The following is a 19,997-nucleotide window of genomic DNA, read 5'->3' as shown; positions in this document are numbered from 1 at the left end:
TTACAAGACATAACGCATTTAAAATTTAGGTTGGACAAGCTTATTAAATTCTAATCATGCTGTGCTACTAAAGGATAGAAAAAGTACAGCCTAATAAATACCCACATAAAAGTGAAATTGATCTCCTTCCTTACCCAACCTGTGAGTATCAAAGCCAGCATGAGCAAGCAGCTGTGCTCTCATTTTTAGGAACTGGGATTTCTAATAACCACTTGTGTCTGATGTGATGATATCTAACATCAGCTTGCATCTATTATACTTGAACACTTTGATTTTGCTGCGGTGAAAGGACAAAGAAACTTTCCCTTTTCCAGGCACTGCAAAGAAGTCTACTGACTATGGAGAGCTGCTTCCTCTTGCTTGAGTCCCCTTCCTTTCCTGCTTCTTAAGTGCTAGAAAAGAAATTATGTCAGCCTTTTATCCTTTCCCTAATCTCTGGTTTGAGGATTTAGAAATGAGGCACAGCTATCACTATTGTGCTTCTGTTAACAGCCAGTCATGAATGAGTTATTACTAATAAATGAGACTTCAGACCAATGTGGATTTTGAACATACTAAGAGGCAGCAAGGGAAAGAAATCTGCCTCCATCTGTAGTTTGGAGTTTGATCAGTGTATGAAAGGGTTTGTACAGCTGAGGATAAATTCGAGAGCTTCCAGTTCTTTGTTTGGTTTCAGTTTCATAGAAGCTTAAACTACTCTTAATTCCCAGCTGTTGTGTTCCTATCTCCCTCCTCTGCGCTGATGCTGGTACTGTGCAGCTCCTTAAACCAGCTCATAGAATTGATCAGGTTGAAAACTCTCCCCCCAAAGTGATGTGTTGTTTCTGTTTTGGTTTTTTTTGCCTTGAACTGGCACACGACCACCTGCTTCTGTAAACACTAGCACTGGCCGAAGGAAGGGGGTGGAAATATGTGGCGGGGGCGGGATGTGACCTCAACAGCCTAGATTTAGATCAGTTTAAGCAGCTTAATGAGTTTCTCATTGGCTGTTGGCCTCCTTTGTGCTTGCTATTGCTCATAGTTTTTCCAAATAATGGAAAAACTCTGTCAGTATCGTTGTTACCCAAGTAATTCTGAGTAGCAGCAGCATGTCTGTCCTTATTTTGCTGCTAGTTGGGAAACCTTGAATCAATACGTCAGACTGAACATAGGTTCCAAAGATGGCACTGACTCAGTTAACATTTAGGAGGTTTTCTTTGTGACCACAGATGTAGAAACTCTTGTGAAAACTTGACTCCCCCTCACCTCACTTGCTGGGGAGAGTCTCATTCAGCAGTAACAGAAAGCAATTGTGTTTTTCAAGGCTTTCTGTATTATATGAAATAATCAGTGGGTGGAAGTGGTTTACAAGAGAAATAGTTCCATCTGTATGCTCTAGTGTCTTCATAAAATACGAGAATAAGACAAGTGACTTATATTTTCATGCGGTGCTAAGATGAAATCTTATTTTTACTACGGTGTTACATTACTGTGGGCCTAATTATTCTGCTACAGAGTAGGATTAACTATGTAAATAAGATGATGTAATATGAGTGTGAATATGACTATATTAACATTTGCATTAACTTCTGAACATGTTTCATGCAAACTAGATGTTTTCAAAAAACAGACAGATTCAGACTGATTAGGTTATCTCTGTAATTAAAATAGCAAAAACGAATGCATGTAGCATAGCTTCCAATTTGCATTGGAAATGCAAACACCTGGATAATATTTAATAGCTTGAAACTGGGCCAACTGTCCAGTGTGCCAGTGAAAGGGGAGTATTTACACAGTTAGTCCTTTCCAACTGTATTGGATTTTTTTTTTTTTTTCAACAGCAGTTGAGCAGTCATGCTCTGGCCTGAGTTTATTGAACAGATCACTGTGACTGTGATAGGGATAACAATCTTCAGTTCCCAGTAGTATGATTTTACTGCTTTCCATGCACTCTCTCTAGTTTAATTGGGTGGCATGCCAGTTCAACTTGCTAAAATGGCAGAAAACTAACTGAGCAGCGAAGACAGGAGACAATGAGACCTTTTGCCAGCAAGCTGTTAATTTGGCTCAACTAAAACTATGCAACTGCACTTGTGGACAAGGTTTGAGAAGCCAGTGAACTGTCATCATTATACATAATTGTCAAACATTGGCAGGCTGTTTCTGAAAACACTTCTTTATTGACTGAAGCAGATCTCTTCTGTTTTCTGGCACTCTGTGTCAAATGTAAAGAGAGAACTGAAAACTGAAGCACCACTGGCAGTAAAGAGGCTGGGATAGATGCATTGAAATTTAAACAATTTTTCTATGCTTGTGCAGGCCAAACTACTAGTTAAGGTAACTTTCCTGTCAGGAATAGTGAAACTGCCCGATTATGTCTGAAGGAACTAACTGAGGGAACAAACTACTTCATCAGCACCTGCAATAGACTTTGCTTTCTATGCAACCTAGCATCAAAAGCTGCAAAGCCAGTGTATTCAACTTCACAAAAAAGCTTGAACATCTTTCAGAAACCTTCTCCACCAGCATGGATTTATTCTGCCTGCCCTGAATTACATAAATAATTCTTGGGCTGTTCTCAATCTAAATTGTAAGGCTTTAATTCTCAATTCTTTTAATATGCATTAGTGTTGGATGCCCCGCTGTCATGATCTGCTGTGTGGTAAAGGTTTTTTACACACATTGTAAATAATTTGTAAATAAATTATTTACAAAATAATTTATCCAAAGCTGTATAAAAGTCAGACTCTTTTGAGGTAATGAGTAACAGGTCAAATTTTAGAACTTCATGCATGTAAACAACATGAGATTTCAGCCCTGTGTGTGACCACATAGTTACAAATGGCAATTATTGGCATCACTTAACACAGAACCAGCAGTGCACATTCAGAACCATAATTAATCACATGTACGTATAGTAGTGTGAGTATTGGATACCTTCTAACTGTAATATTACTCCATATTTTTGTAAAATTTGGAGTGGTAAAAAACGAAAAAAATGCTCATGTATGATTAATTATCCTATCTAAATTTCAGCTTTAAGAATTTTCAGTGACTATGTGGAAGTATTACATTGAAATACAGATTTCTTTGAGTTTTGTCTGTTCTTAAACCTTTTCATTCTCTTTCTTGCCTCTTAAGTTTAAAAAACTTGATACGTTTTCATTTTGAATGTAGTGAATAACATTATCAGTTATTTAGGCAATTATAGCATTATAGAAAATGCTTGCTAGGACGTTTTTCACTTTTGTTAAAAATTCAAGACTCTATTTCCTTCAGGTAGGGAGTGAAAGCTCATGTTAAGCCCACTTTTGACTAAGCTCCCAGTGGCTTATTGGCAAAACCAGAACTCAGCTTGCTTATGACTCTTCTGTCAGGGAGCAGCGAGAGTGGGGTTGCTCTGGGAGAGTGAAGGAGCTGGGAGCAGAGCATGGCTACAGCAAAGGCGGGACCTTGCTGACCAGGGTACCATCCCAGTGAGGTCAGGATGGCGATAATCACCAGTCTGAGACAAGGCAAGGTAGCAAGTCAGGGGTCCATCCAAGAAGTCCACTTAGGAACAACAGGAGACAGGGGCAAAGACCAGAATGGAGACAAGGCTACCTATAATGCAAGTCCAAGCTTACAGGAGACCAGCCCAGAGAGAGGACTACTTATAACATAGGTCTAAGGTTCATCCAGGAGACCGGGGCCAGAGACAAGACTATCTACAATGTATGCCTGAGGTCCATCTAGGAAGCTCAGTCAATAAGTCATGCTGGAAGGAGACAGGGCTAGATACAGATACAACTATGACAAAGCAGGCCAGGTTTGGGTGCCCAGGCCAGAGCTTAAATGGAGCTCCTGGACCAGTTGGAAATGTTGTCACGTATGGCTGGTAACTGGTCTGGTATTAGACGTTTTCAGTAGCTATTGTCCATATTCATAACACATTGATTCTGGATTTCTGTTTGGGCGAACTTAATTTTAAAATGAACATGAAAAACATAAATAATGATCATGGAGAACTCACGCAGTATGTTACTGTGGCATTGTACTGGTTTTGGCTGGGATACAGTTAATTTTCTTCATAGTAGCTAGTATGGGGCTTTGTTTTGGATTTGTGCTGAAAACAGTGTTGATAACACAGGGGTGTTTTGGTTACTGCTGAGCAGTGCTTACACAGGGTCAAGGCCTTTCCTGCTTCTCACCCCACCCCACCAGCGAGTGGGCTGGGGGTGCACAAGAAGTTGGGAGGGGACACAGCTGGGACAGCTGACCCCAACTGACCAAAGGGATATTCCATACCGTATAACATCAAGCTCAGCAATAAAACTGAATGGAGGGGTGGGGAGGTTAGCCAGGGCTGCCATTGCTTGGGAACTGGCTGGGCATTAGTTGGCTGGTGGTGAGCAATTGTTTGGGGTGTTTTTTTGCATCACTTGTTTTTCTTTTTTTTTTCTCCTTTGTTTTTTTGTTGTTGTTTTTTTTTTTAATTATTATTAAACTGTCTTTATCTCAGCTTATGAAATTTCACACTTTTTCCCTTTCAGTTCTCTCCCCCATCCCACTGGGGGTGAGCAGCTGTGTGGTGCTTAGCTGCCTACTGGGGTTGAACCACGTCAGGCATCATTACTGAGATTCAATAATATTCTGGACAAATAATATATAACAAAAATATCTAATAATATCTAATGATAGTTAAAACATTTTATCTGTTTGTGGCCACAGTTTGCACAGTGGTTATTAAGTATTAAAATGACCTACATGTGGGAATGTGGATGGTGGTCAAAGTGATAGACAGACTAGTAAACTGGATGAACCATTTGTCTTATCCAGAATGCCAATTCCTATGAAAAGTGCCTGCATTTATGTGCTGCTACCCAAATTCCATAGAGATGGGAAAACAGTAACATTAAAACTTTGTACAAATCACTGGATGTTCTTCTGCCTCAGTGAAGCAAATAAAAAGATCATAAAAGCAAGGCTTTGCTGCGTGTCATGTAGTTGAATCATTCTGGGAAAATAACCTCAAAGAAAGAGGTGCAACTCTGCTGGTAACATAGATGAAATTAGGATGTCTGCTTTCATGTTTCCACTATTTTTGTGGTTTTATTTTTTGTATTTATAATGAGTTGAGAGATACTTTGAGATATGATATAATAATCTGTTTAAAATTTATTGGATGTGCCTAGCATTCAGAGGATATAAGGGACAAGTTTATTTTTGATAGTTCATCTCTTCTTCATGTCCAAATTGGGTATTATTATGGTGTGTTTTCGTGCAATTTTTAGCAGTCTGTTGATTCCAGGTTTTTGCTGCATTAAGTGCAATGTTCCTATTCACGTACTACCGTTCCCTCTTCCCACATGATATCAAAGGAAAGATTAATTTTGTATCAAATGAGTGAGACTAGTAACATAAAGGTGACTGCAGCTAAGACTCCTACATTTTCATTTTTATTGTATTTAAGTTGGTATTTATAGAGTGAATGAGGAGATCCAATTAATTGTACCTCCTGTTGCTGCCATACAAGATTTTCTCTTTCAACGCTTAATACTTTTTTCTGCCTTTTTTAGGATTTCTCATAGCTAATATAGCTATATATTTTTATCTCGGTGTGGGAAGAGTAGAAAGACATACTCAGAAGGCATACTCAGGACTTAACCCTGCAAATACTGTAAGTTTGTAGATGCGTGAGGGTCTGCTTCCGAGTATGTTCAGAAGTGTCCAACTTCTCAGATGATGCGTATGCTGGATTTGTGATCTGCTTCAGGAGCAATCCGTGCTTCCTGGTCAGAATGTAAGGAGTAGCTTCCATCAACACAGCCTTTGGCTTGATCCCCCTAGGACAGGCTGCCTGCATCTACACTGTGCAGTGTTTGGAGGGATCCTGTGGTCTTCTGCAGGCCTTTCCACAGCCTTTTTACATACACAGCACACATATCCCTCCTCTGCTGTGCTCACATCCTCTGATCATGCCAGTTCTTACTGTGTACCTTAAGATGGGTAAGGTTTGTTTTTAAGTACCATTGCCTGGGGCTACACTGAAATCCCTCAGCATCAAGCTGCCCTACCGCATCTCTTTTGGTAGTCAGGGTGATACCTGCAGTCAAGATTCCCCTTTGCTCAAGGGCTGTGATAGCCTAGAGTCCTCTGCCACACTAACCTCCTCTCGGCACCTTGAAGCCTATCTTTGCATGTGAGACATCTGAACAATTTTGAAAGGTCTTTAATAACTAATACCCTTTTTTATTTGTCCAAGATAAAGAGAGAAATGCTTGCAGTATGCCACATATCTGCTACTATAGTATGCTACCAGAGAGGCATGTTACGGGGGCATGCCACGCAGAAGGTTTGCAAGGATGATGTTGCAGGGTTGGACCAAGGGGAGGGAGACTTATACTCAAACCATATCCTAGAGCTATCTAGCTTCTGAATGGCTTCTAGGTTTTGTCTGGGAAGAAGCCTTGTTATTTTGCTTCAAAGGGTATTCCAAGAATAATCAAGCATGCACACAGAGTGGATGCTAATGAAGAGAACTTTGGAACAAAACAGGTGATGATTCAAACTGATAGTATAGGTGCACTCAAAATCTCCTTATGTGTTATGTTGGGAGCCTTGGTCTGTAATTCAGCTGTAGATTCTACTGGATGGCAAAACTCCCAAGTCCATCACTCTAGATTCAGTTTTTCAACATAAGAGTTATAAGCATTTGTCAGCTTTGGCAAACCAGAATATTTTTGCTTAAGTCACATTTTAGAAGGTGTCAGCTCCATTTTTACTGAAAGTTTGAAAAAATCAGATACTCTGAAAGAATTTAGACTGAGCAATTAAACATTGGCAAAGTTTATAAGCTTTTCAAACTAGAACCTCATAATAGGAAGTGTTAGGCAAACTTAACTACAGATTTCTTTTCCATCTGTATTTATATCATGCTGTGTACTGACTGTCTGGTATGCCTGTACAGACTTTGCCCCAAAGTTAACTTTGTCTGCATCTTGTGTTCAGTATTTATTTTAAAAATTCTGCGTAGGTATGACTTGTTTTTACATTTATGTCATCATTTCTTAGGCATGTTAGGATTTCTTTTGAACACCAGGCAGGTGAATAAAAGTACCGAGAGGCAATAACATGGGAAGACAATTACTAAGAAGTCAAAAAACAAGGCCTTTGACACAGATTTTTTGCCTGCATGCCTTCCACAGAAGCATGAAACATAGTCTTTATACTTGATGCATTCCATCTGCAAAGAGGTTCACTTTTTTTTGACTTTATGCTCTTTTCTTGCTGTCCACAGTTTTTTCCTGTCCATGAAAATGGCATTTATTGATGTGAGCAGAGCTGATTAATCACAGCTGTTCTTACAGATTTTAATTTCCACAAAACAGCTCATGTCTCCATCATGCTGTATGTCTCTGCTTTTGCTTTTATTGCTCCTCTACATGTTTCTTTCCAACTTTATCAGAAGACTCTCTGTTCATACATTTCTTGGCTGTTTAGAGCTGTGTTCCATGTACATGTAACATGGATTCAAGAATCAATTGTGAGAGCTGTTTTTCCCTTCCTTTCACAGGGGCTGCCAAGATAGTTTTATGGGCAGCCCTTTGCCTATCTTGTGTTTTTTAATTTATAGAATAAATGCCCAGATTACTTCATGGACTCCTTTATTTTTGTTTCAGAGAAAGAATTAGCAGGCATTTGAACTAAAGTTAGCTGCTTTTCAATATAAATTGAAATGGAAAATCCCTGTTACTCGCATGTAAAAGAAGCAGATTGGTAACTGCCTGTCCATAATTCCCATGGCACTTTAAATTTAAAGCTTCTTTCATATAGGTAAAGAGGATAATGGTAATAAGGTAAACGAAGTGTGTAAATAAATGAGATATAGATTGTAAGATATATGTAAGATATATGTAAGATATATAAATAAAGGATTCTTTACATACATTGATGTAGAAATCCTACTCCTCACCCCAAGTTAGCTGGATTTTTGCAACTTATTTTACTAAGTTGGATTTGAATTTTAGTTCTGCTAAATATGTTAAGGCATTTTAATATTTATCTAAAATGTTAGAAACTAGATGAACTAGATGAACTAGATGAACTAATATGAAACTAGATGAACTAATATTTATCTAAAATGTTAGAAACTAGATGAATTTTAAGATTTTTTTTTTTAATTTACTTGTATTATGGAACCAACCAGAGGTTTTAACTCAAGACCGAAGTATCATGGTACTGTATATGAAATGCTAGTAAGGAAATGTCCTTTTCACAGAAAGGTCTGGTTTTGCTATATACTTCCCTAACAGTATGCTTCATAAATAGTATTATTCAATTAAATGCTAAATTAGCTATATGCATAACTTGTGGGCTAGAAGCCAGAATGAAAGTGATCAAAAGCTGTACAATTAAAAAAAATGTACTATGTATCCATTACTTAGGAGATGCAAAGGCTCAGTAGTCACTCAGATGTGTGAGTTTGAGCTTTGACTGTGTATTTCCAGGCTGCTCAGCTGTATATAGGTCCTGTGTCATTTGGTCTGAAGAGGTGAAGTTGATCATTTATGATGTTGACGATTGCGTTCCTGTGCATGCTGTTGGCTGCAGAAGCTGGTATACTATACCCAGCTAGCCCAACAGGCTGTTGTAGGCTTGAGTGAACTTTGACTATATATGGTACAACAGGTATCTTCAAGAGCTTCTTAGCCAACTTTTTGATTATTCTGTAAATGTTACAGAGGAAGTGGGTTTCTGAGAGGTGGTAAGTTCGGTTGCTTTGTGTTTAAAAGCTCTTTTTATGGTCTAACATTAATTGCTACTAGTAAACACTGATGGCTAACAAAAATGTCTTAGAAAAAGCCCGGGGGAATACTCTGTGAGCTCAGCAAAGGACTGGGATTTGGAAGATCTGGATTCTATTCTTAATTTGACCATTGATTTGCAGTGTGATTTTGGCAAGTTAATCTCTGTGTTTCTGTTTCTTTTTCACATCTTTTATCTCTCGTCTATCTTTACTGCAATTTGTCTCTACAGTGCCTAGAACAAGGAGAGAGGCAATCTTGACTGTGATTCTAAGAACAGTGATAACAAATAGTATTAAATACGAAGTAAGTTTCCATCATTCTATTGAAATACGATTATAATGGGTTTGTATAGGTATACAGTGATACAGATTTAAATTACGTGTGCAGCCGTCTTTAACCTAAAGGGTTGAATCCTGTCAAGAGAGCTGTCTTTAGCATCCGTCTTCATGTTCCGTACTGAGGTGAGAGAAGTTAGACTTGAAGATACGTCCATGGATGTCAAGGAGCTAATATAGTTGTATTTGTAACAATTCTGACTGAACAACTCTATGACCTACAGCTAAATGTCTGCAGCTCTTTTACACGAATAATTCCCTTTCATGCCTGATACATCTTCAAAAACTTTCTCATTAAAAACACTTTTGTATGATACTGACCTTATGTTTGAAAATGATTGATTAATTATTTCTAAGATGGCTATTGCTAGGCTTACTCCAAATATACCCTGATGGTATTTTTCTTTTCAAGGAAAAGTGGTTCTACATTGTGACCAATTTTGCTGTCAGGTTCCAGGTGATATAGACAGTTTTTGGGTCTTGTTTGAAACCCTAGCAATTTCATTTGGGTTCCATGAAAATGTAAGTGTGGTTCTGTTCAGTAAACATGAAAAAACCCTATAATAAATTAAAAGCTCATGGGGACCACTTAACATGGTAAGCTTTATTGAGAACAGTAGCTGCCAGCCTTCTCTAGGCTTCCTGCAAAAGGGAGTTACAATCACTTAATTTTTATCAATTTATTAATGCTTTTTAACAATACAGATATTTTGCATCCATACTGTATTTTTGTATCACTACTGAAAATTCTTGTGCCTTGAGCGTACAAAAGAAAAAACACATCATGTCCTTCATGCCAGGCTTTGTGAAAGCAATAGTCTGTCTCATTACATTAGTTTTTTCCGTTCGTCTCAAGTTGATTTTCTTCTCTTTGATTTTTTGTTTAAAAGTTAATTTAGTCATTGAAAGAATACCTGATAGACACTAATGGAAACTGACAACTGAACAAGTGTAATATGTGCTAAGTCTGTTGTCCCACTTGCACCTGGGTTTCAAACTTGTTTTGAAGGCCTGAACTTTTAGACATAAAAGGATAATCAAGTCTTCTGGCCTACTCAACCCTGAGTTTGAAAACAGCATGCCAGCTTTGTTAACCAGATTCTACAGGAAAAGCTAGACTAAGGCTCATTATTACATATTGGCTATCGAATACCTGTCAAATAGTAACTTTCAGTTACGATCAACATGAGGCAGATCTGAAGCAGTTACTTTGAGATTAAAAGCTGTGTATCCCATTACCAGTCACTTGAGCCGTTCAGTGTCCATCTGCTGATTTGAGAGGGAAACATCATTAATAATGTATTCACGGATTGTGCTTTAGCTTTTTATGTTGCTATTAGTTCTTCCAGCATGAGCTATCTCAGCATATTTAGCTTCTGAGCTCTAACATCTCCTTAGTAGCCATAGCAAGTTGCTTGGTATTTTCTGTTTTAGGGGATAAAAGGAATTAAAATGTATGATGTGACATTAAAATTGATCCATGAGTATGAGGTTGCTTAGTTTTTGCATAAGAATCTATACTACATTAATATGTTTTATCACTGCTTGAAAATACATTTTTAAAAGAGGGAGTCTGAGCAAAAAAGAGTAACTTGTATCATAGTTTATTACAGCTAACACAGCTACACTAATCTAGTACTTGATAATATAAATTACGTAATGCGATGAAATGAATAGGGTGGTGTTTTGGATTTAGGGAGCTGAATGCTGATATAAACTGGTGCAGCTCCCTCAAAGTCAGTGGAAATGTCAATGCCAGAAAAATGGCCAAAAATATCTAGAGAATTTTGTTTGGTTTGGACAGTGTTTTGACATTCTTAATTAACAGTTCCACCAGGCACAATAAAATTATTGCATTAAAACTTAAGCCATTCAAACCCATAATTTATAGTCTTATCATTTGGGGGAGTTGTTTTGTTTTTAAATTGCTGAACAATGTGATCTGAAAAGTTGTCAGAATTAAAGCCTACAGCCAAAACAAGTCAGTATTAGCTGTTAAGTTCTTAATGTCTCTGAAAGTCTTGCTCTTTTGAAGTATTGATTCTTTTTTTTCCCTTAGAATGGGCAGTTTCTATACACTGGGAAAGTAATTATGTGCTTGGGAGAAAATGGCATGCAGGTGTAGTCCTTGATCTAAGACATTTGCAAAATACAAGTTGTTTTTAATCTTTTTTTTTTTTTTTTTTTTTAATATCAGGTGGTACCACTGGCCAAAACACCCAAAGGCTTGGCTATTTATCTCTGATACAGATCCCTGCAGTTTTCATGCCTTTGTGGCTTCAAGATTATATTACTGCAGTACACAGGGACCAAGGAGCTATAGCTATGGCAACCAATGCTTGATAGGTAACTGACAGCATCAATTACAGAATCTCTAAGGATTTGCTGCAGACTGGTCTCCCTGCTGCTCTGCCTGCTCTTTTTTTTGACCTTCAGGACCAGGATCAAGGCCTTTTCTCTTGTAGTATTGGTCCTTCTGTAAGAAACTCTAAAGAGTTTGTACAGATAAACAGGTACAGATGGATCTTAAACTGGCTTAGGAGGCGATTTTTTTTGCAGTCATGCTTATTCTAATTCTTTGAGTGAGACAAACTGTGTCTCACTTTTGCCGGTATCAGTATTGCTATGTCTACGGTAGCACTTTTACCAGCACAACTAGCTCATTCAGAAGGGTATTTTCACAACCCTGACTGAGGGGTGTAAGTAAATCCTGAAGTCCAACTCAACCTCAGATATAGCCTCTGTATTAAAGATGAGGTGGGGAATAAGGTGGGATATTAAATGTTCTTGTTTTCCTTCTTTAGATTATGCAGAGAGTGGCTGAATTAGGAGAGCCCATTGTGGCCCTGACCTTAAAAATCCATGTCCTCCATGGTCACTGGCAATTGGAGTACACCTTTCATAGCAGTATCACAAAATTCAAGAGACTGAAAGGTGAAATATAGGAGCAAATAATTTGGGTTCTTACTTTTCTTAATACCTCTGCAACTTGCTGATTAAATTTTAAGAAAAATTCAACTCATACCCCTGGTTAACATGTGAGTGGTCACGCTTCAGAACCCGAAATTCAGTTTCAGGTCTCCTTACCCATACAAAAGCCAAAAAAAGTCTTATTGCTGGTTAAAGATATTTTGTAGATCAGAGTTTAATATCTCTGTTGACAATGTATTTGGACTTCTTTTTGTGAAAGCTGTTGGCCATTTCTGTAAAGATACCTGCCAGCAGTTATCTATTCACAGTGGCTTAATAATGTACATTTAAAAACAAAACTGAAGGTGCCTGGACACTTATGCCTTCAGCCAAGTACCTTGTTAGTGCAGATATAATAATATTATGTAATAATAATAACAATGACTTAATTGAGCAATCCAGGACACATGTTCTGACATTACAACAGCTATTTAATTGCATATAAAGGTTTCAGAGAAAATGAAATCCATTTGTTAGAAAATGAGGACAACTTAAAACAAGTTTCAGCAGTCAGAGGAAAAAAAAATTATCTGAATGAAGCACTTCATAGTATAGAAGATCTAATAGATTTTATGGATTTCTTTAGTGTGGAGGTCACATGCAGAATTTTATTGCTTAAATATCATCAACAATCAGTAAACTGTAATGCTTGGGTATTAACATATGTTGCTACAAAAATCTACTAAAACGGGAGTAAAATGCATTTACAAAAACAACCACAGTAAGGTGATTTTATCTCTACAAACGTAAGGCATAAAAAAGCAGTTAACAAGGAAAAATCCCTGTAAAATGTTATTGGAGTTTGCTGGATTCAAAATTACTCAGATTCACTTAATTTTCAATTAAGATGACTTAATGAAATTTAATAAAGTTATAATCCTAACTGAATTTAAATCACTCTACTTGGAAGACTCAGGTAATGCTTCAGTTGTGGAGTGGCAAAGCTGAAGAATTTGATTTTCTTTTTTTTAGTAACTACCAGTTACTTTTTCTAGTGGCTGCTTTCAGTACTGAGAACAAACTTTCAGAAATTGTTCGGAGAGATTCCCCACAATGTTGCCTGATGTTACTGATGAACTGATAGCTAAGAAGAGACAAGAGAATTATTTCCATGGTGATTTTTGCACAAGACCATAGAGAAAGTGTGATAAGTGTAAGTGTTTCTAAATAAATAAATAAAAATCCAAGAAAGGTGACAGATTTTTTCTTAGTTATTAATAGCTTTTATATATACCTAATTCAGATCCCTTTTCAAAAATGTCATATTACTATTACTAATAATGAGTGGACCAGTCTGATGCAATACCATTTTCCCAGTTTGTATTGATTTTAGTAAGATTGTAAATGAGTAGAGATCACAGCAGCTGAGGATTATAAAAGAATTATAAATATGTAGGAAAGGTGGAATACACATGAAGAGGTAATCCAGGGTAACCTATTGCTCTTGTCAGTTTTTTTTTTTCCCCTAAATAATCTATGACAAGGACATTTAAATTTACTTAAAAACCTTTGGTAAAGAAGTTTTTGCAGCCGCCTTAGTGGGTCTGTTGCTTAGTTTCCCATCCATTACTGAATTATCATAATATATGTTCTAATTCTTCTCAATGTAAGATTTAATTAATATTTGCTGTGCTTCTTCCAGTCCTCCTTCTAGTGGATACATTAAGCAGTAGAAGATCATCTTTTTATAACTACCTTTCATGTATCAAGAGAATTATCAAGTCCTGCACTCTTTCAGATCCTTTACTCCTCTCGTAGGTCCCATTTTCTAAGCCACTTTCACTGTTACTTTTATTCTCTGGATGGAGCTTTTCTATAAATACTAACCATTGCTGAACCTATTGACTTTTAAAATTAAAGCAATACAAAATAACTGAGTAAATACACACATTAATTTAAGTATTGGCATATTAGTAATATAAACATGTATTGTGAACACATAATAGACATTAAGGAAAAACACTGTCTAGTTTTGAACAGTATAATGTTCAGTATGTCAAGCATAGGTCTAAATGACTTGACTGTGTTACAGTGTAGATTTCAGTTGCTGAAAACAAGTGTGTAAAATATGTTCTGGCCTTCTACTGAAGAAGAATGTCCACATCACCACCAGACTATGATTTAGACACCACCATTTAGACTTTATTTTTTTCCAGAAATTAGAATTCTTATTCTGAACATGGAGAAACTTACAGCTGTGCTGCATCAGGTAGAGTTCGGGGGGATGACCAGGACAGTTGCTCCTCCTCTGCTTTCTTATTCCTGATGAGAGCAATTTACTGTGGCTTTTTATTTGATACAGTGGACTCCTCAAACTTGTGCAAATTTTTTTTTCTAAGTTCTGTCTACATGCTTTAATTGAAGTCTGCAGCTGATTTATCTCTGCTTTGCCCAAGTGAAGGTGTAAGCAATGTATTACAGGAATAATTATTCCTTGCTATTGCCATGAGTATACCCGAGCTTGGCCTGATCTGGTTCCTAGTCCTCAGAAGGCTGTCAGTCAATTTTCAAGTCTGATACCTGTAACTCTCACCAACAGCCTCACTTTTCATCAAGCAAATAAAATTATTTTAATGCTGCAATGAAGTAGGAACATTCTACAATAATGAAAGCAAAGACACTTTAAAAAATAATCAAAACAAAGATGCTTTCAATAGCACAGAATCCCACAGGTATTTCATCAAGATGTATGATGAACCTTCTGGTTTTGATCAAAAAAAGGCTTCAGGGTTTGTCAGGCAAAAAAAATATATCTTTAATTGAAATATAAATGTTCTTTTTTTTGCTGGCTTTAGAAAGTAAGTAACTTGAACTATATAGTAATTTCATGTACTTAATGTGGGTGCATAGTAATATGACAACACTATCCTCTAGTGGCAGTATGTGTTACCACAAGTCTCTACATAAATGGGAATTGCTTTATATGTGTTGAAAAGATGGTATGTTGCCCACATTAGTATTTACAAACTCAAGAGTTTTCTTTTACATAACATAATAAAGAATAATTAACCAAATGCTGCATACAATGTGGTGATAATTTTTGCTTCGGCCACCAGCATCAGCTGCACTATGTATTTTTATGTGACTATAAAACAGAGTATATATATAATTTATTGTAATTTTCCAGGCCATCAAACTTCTGTAGTTGTATTCCTCTATGGTAGATTTTTCATAGGTATGTCGTTTAACATGGTAGGATCACTATTTGGTTTTTAGTCTATTCCCGAACTCTGGCATTAAAATCTAACTCTCACGGTGAGAATGTCTCTAGACACTGGTATCCACAAGCACATAAAATAATTTATTTTTTCAGTTTGAAATTTCAAAAAGCCAGTACATATCTTAAAGGAAAATAAGGAAAGGCAGGATTTTGTGTAAGAGAATAACCTCAGATTTCAATGCATCAGTTTTTCAAACTTACCCACTAAAAGGGCCAGTCTAGACTGAAAGTGTATTTGCTTACTGTAAAGACAGATGTTAGAAAAATTTAAATGATTTCTCACTCATCCTCTAAAGATGTTCCTGCTCTGGAAGTTTGGAAATTTGTCTATCTATATAAAAAATCCTATGAGAGTCATCTTTTCTGGTGTGTTGTTTTTTTTTTTTAATATTCTGACATGTTGGAAAAATTTTATCTAAATATTTAATAATGTGTTTTGGGAATAAAGAGGTTACGATGCTTCCCATTCACACACGCCCCATATAAATCCAAGGTAAAGTGGAAGCAGGAAACAGAGAAGACCCAGTTAAAGACACATCTCTAGCTTTCTGTATGGAGTGATTTTTGCAAGTGGTGAGCAGAACAGATGGGAATGAACATGTTGATGTCTTTATTGTTCTGATTTTACTTTCAAAGACCATTTAGCATACAGCCAGCTCACTTGTGTATCAGGTCCAGTTAGAGGACCGCATAGCTAGTTTAACAATGCTTTCATTTCACATCTCCATACCCAGAGAGTTAGCAAACATGCTTTAGGAGATGAGATTGTACCTTTTAAATGTTACCACTTAATGCACCATAAAATAAAACCACTGGATACTGAAGAGGTTATACTGACTTTGATACGTACCATAGAATTCATGAAAGCTACTTGTACTTTATAAACTTACTTTAATTCACAAGGGTATTTGTTCCTATAGTGCCAAGTTGTTTTTCTGATACCTGTACAAAGAATTCAGGGTAAATATTTTCTTAATTTTCACGTGAATTGTCCTTAAAAAACAAAAGCAAAAGTAAAAACATAAAAATGCGGTGTTCTTTTTCCTAGCATTCAATTTATATTGCAAAATGTTTGCGTTGTTACATTTTTTTTCTCTGAGGTCTGCTCTTGGACCAAAGGAGATACTTGATCTGGACAGTTCATGTGCACAGAGAGAAGTCATTGTCTTGTTGTCTTTGTTTCACAATCCCCTCGAGCAGTGTTTGCTATAATGGTATAAACTGCAGTGGTAAATTGCAATGTGAAAACATAAAATTTGCAACAACATAATTGTAGCCACAGAAGAACAATTAGTCAAGAAACAATTATCTTGATTGAGACAACAACTGTTTTTAGAGTGTCAATAAAAACTATTAATAGTATAAGTAGTGCCCCACTAAGGGTCAGATATAATTCTGCAATGAACAGTGTTATTTTAAAAATGTCATGTGAAGGATTCAAATGTTATTACACTTGGAAGATGTTATTCAGGGGCTTGTGGTGAGTGATGGAGCCTTTTGCTTCTGATTCATCAGTTTAATTCCAGTTCACATAGCTAGTGACAAAATATATAATGGCAGATCATAGCACTGTGTTTCATGAATTAACCGTATGTGTCCAGTCCCCCAAAAATATAGCTAGAAGTTTACATCGCAGATTGGCTAACTATGGAAAACACCAACCAGTAATTTTGTTGGCAGTGTTTGCTACCAGTGTTTGAATGGCCAATGAAGACTGAATTGTCCTTTTTCCCCTAGTTCTTCTCTGAACGTTGAGCATTGTCAATGGGAAATACAGAGAAGTCTCAGAATTTCTGCCTCTGCTATGTGTGTTCTGCAGATAAATAAAGAAATGAAAAATAATGTCAGGGGAAAATAATATCCAGATGTCCTGGGGGAAATGCCTGTGAGGATCTGTGAAAGGGAACTGTATGTTAGTGACAGGCTGCAATCTGTTTTTGTGAAGACAGGCCCTACATCACAGGTGATCAAAAGAATGCTCTTTATCTCTTAAGCTATGTTAAAATAAGCCTGTGATGTAGAAAGAGTGAAAAAATCTTTGGTCTTAGCTCCACATTCTCTTCAATAGGTCATCATCACCAGGTGAATCTGTCTCCTGTTTCTCCTTCCACTTGCCTGATTCTCTTAAATTCTGTGTTTCTAGATTCTGTGTTTCTAAAACTAATGACTTAAGGGCATAAGAAGATGGAGCTTACTGTTGTATGGGTTATTATGTGTTTTAGTTTTCCTGTTGACTGAAACCAAATTAATTTGATATTATGTTACTGAAAAACACGTACTCACTTGATGACTCTATCAGTGGTTTTTGGAATGTTATGTTTTCTTCGTAAATATTTTCCCTTGAAAAGGGAAACTTTAAAAATTTTCTTCGGAAAAATACTCTGTTTATGTAGTAAGCAGTACAATAAAACAAATATTAATTATAATTTGCAGTTTCACATGCTCATAATTGCAAGACTGTTGCCTTAAATACAAATATAGGAATTTAAGAACTATTCTGAAATATTTGAAAACATTATATTTGGCTATGAAGCATCATAGTCTAATGGTTTATTGTTTAGGATTCCAGTGTAGTATTTTTCTCAGTGTTTCATTGAAGTATAGAATAGACATTAGAAGAGCTCTGTAATAAACACAGACTTTCTTATCTATTATCATATTTTCAAATGGGGCTTGACTGCTAGCTCTGCAGAACTGAATTAGCAGGACAAATAACACAGGAAGAATGGCCAAAGCTCCTTGGATAATGTCCTTCTGTGCTGACCTACAACACGGTTCATTTTCTGTACTAATTTAAAATTTGGGCTGCCTGCTGATATGCACAAAAAGACTACAATAATGACAGTGTTCTCTTCCAATAGAAATATGTAAAGAAACACAGGAAATAAAATCATCAGATGTATTTCTCACAGGTCACTGAAGAGCTCTGATGTCATGTGCAGATAATAGTTACATACTAATGATCTGGAGAATGTGAACTTGCAATCTAGCACAGTCATACTCTATTTCCATTAATAACTGCATGAACCAGCCCCTGTTATGGTATAACGGCATGCTGTATGCAATGATTAGAAAAGATCTTTCATATGGTGACTATGTCATTTTACAAATGGCTTCACTGAATTCAATTCAGTAGGGCAGGTGTTCTTCAGTGCGAATAAGGATATCATCTTGCCGTGAATAAGGCAGCAAACAGAGTCTTATTGCCTTGGCTAAGAAATTGCACAGGCAAAATGTCTATGTGTTTCTGGTGGTTGACTAAAAACATAAGAAAGAAAAATTAAGTATGTAACAGTGGACAGAAGAAACAAATACATTAAAGAGATTGACTTTAATTTGCAGAGGCTGCTTTTTCACTACAATTTCAGTTATGCCGGTGGGAAGTATGCCTTCTCTTTCTGCTGACACTATCCCATACATCTGGAAGCAATCGGTCTTAAAAAAAGGCCCTGACATCTCAAGTTAGAGAAAGCAGACCAACGGTATGTGGCAGAGCTATGACAACAAATCTGAAAATCTGTCTTCACTGATTTCAGTTACTGTCATGTTAGATGTGACACAAAACTTTCAGTATTGACTCACTCTTATGTGTATTACTGTAAATACTTGGAAAGTATTAAGAATTATTTTTTAATATAAATTGAATAGACAGATCATACAAGCATGTGCTGAGAATTGATTTGAATGGGATACATAAGAGCCTTAAAAAATTTAAAAAGTAAAGTACAATGAAGTGTAGCTGTAAAATAGTCTTTATAATGTAGAACTACAGAGAGCAGAATCCTCTGCCAAGTTAGACTCTTTGTCAACTGATTAATCTTTCTAGAATAAAAGAGCCTTGTGATTTCCCATAGTATGAAGTCAGAAAAAAATGTGTTTATTAAGAAAAGCTAGAGTGAACAAATTTTATAACTAAATACTGTATTTTATATGATGGTATATTTTTCATATCAATTCATTTGCTATCATTTTTGAAAATTAAAGTGTTTTCAGTGCACACCTTCATGTAATTTGCGAGGAAAAAAATACCACACAATTTTTTCACTTTGCAATCTTTTAAAGAAATGTCCGTAGATATGGTATAAATCAGAATTTGGCTTGTGAAAGGGACAGCTCCTCCTTGGATTCAACACAGACATAGGGTACAGGCTGGTATATTCTGATGAAGAGATTTCAAATCTTATATAAGGATGAGGAAAGTTGACTGGTGATATTGAAAAAGCAGCTATGTCCCTACTTCTCATTTTTTTAATAATATTGCGTATTGTCAGTAGTATGACAAAACTACTAGTTTGTTACCAAGTAGAACAGAAGGCCAGAATATGGCCACTTAAATAAAAAATTAGTAGTCCTATTTGCTGAACTGGGACTATGTAAGAGAATAAGTACTCACCATTGTGAAAAAGGAAAATCATAATCTGGCTCTGGGAGCCATTTGCTGTTAAATTTCATGCCTTATGTTTTCAACAAAGAACCTTTAGAGGTGAGGGGGGAGTTGTTTCTTCAAGTTGTAAGTGACACAATTTCTAGGTACCTATGTCTTTACTGGCTTTCTCTGAAATAGAAGTTGCCGACTGCAGCTGGAAGGACATGGTACTAAAGTGATCAGTAGATCGGTTTGGCATGGGAGATCCTGTTTTCTGAGTAATTTTGTCAGTTCTTGTTCTCTTCAGGACAGAACATCTATTCTTCATTGGCATATCT

General features: G+C 36.5%; 1 long non-coding RNA gene across 4 annotated transcripts in view; it reads left to right on the top strand.

Annotated features, from left to right (window-relative positions):
* LOC142410665 (uncharacterized) overlaps nt 1–19,997 on the top strand; it is a 50,942-nt gene that overhangs the window by 802 nt on the left and 30,143 nt on the right. The gene's annotated exons all lie outside the window — the stretch shown is intronic.

This window comes from Mycteria americana, chromosome 5, assembly GCF_035582795.1.
Source record: "Mycteria americana isolate JAX WOST 10 ecotype Jacksonville Zoo and Gardens chromosome 5, USCA_MyAme_1.0, whole genome shotgun sequence".
In the NCBI taxonomy this organism is placed as follows: Eukaryota; Metazoa; Chordata; class Aves; order Ciconiiformes; family Ciconiidae; genus Mycteria; species Mycteria americana.
Note: the sequence above shows the minus strand (reverse complement) of the source record. Positions and strands in the feature narration are given on the sequence as shown.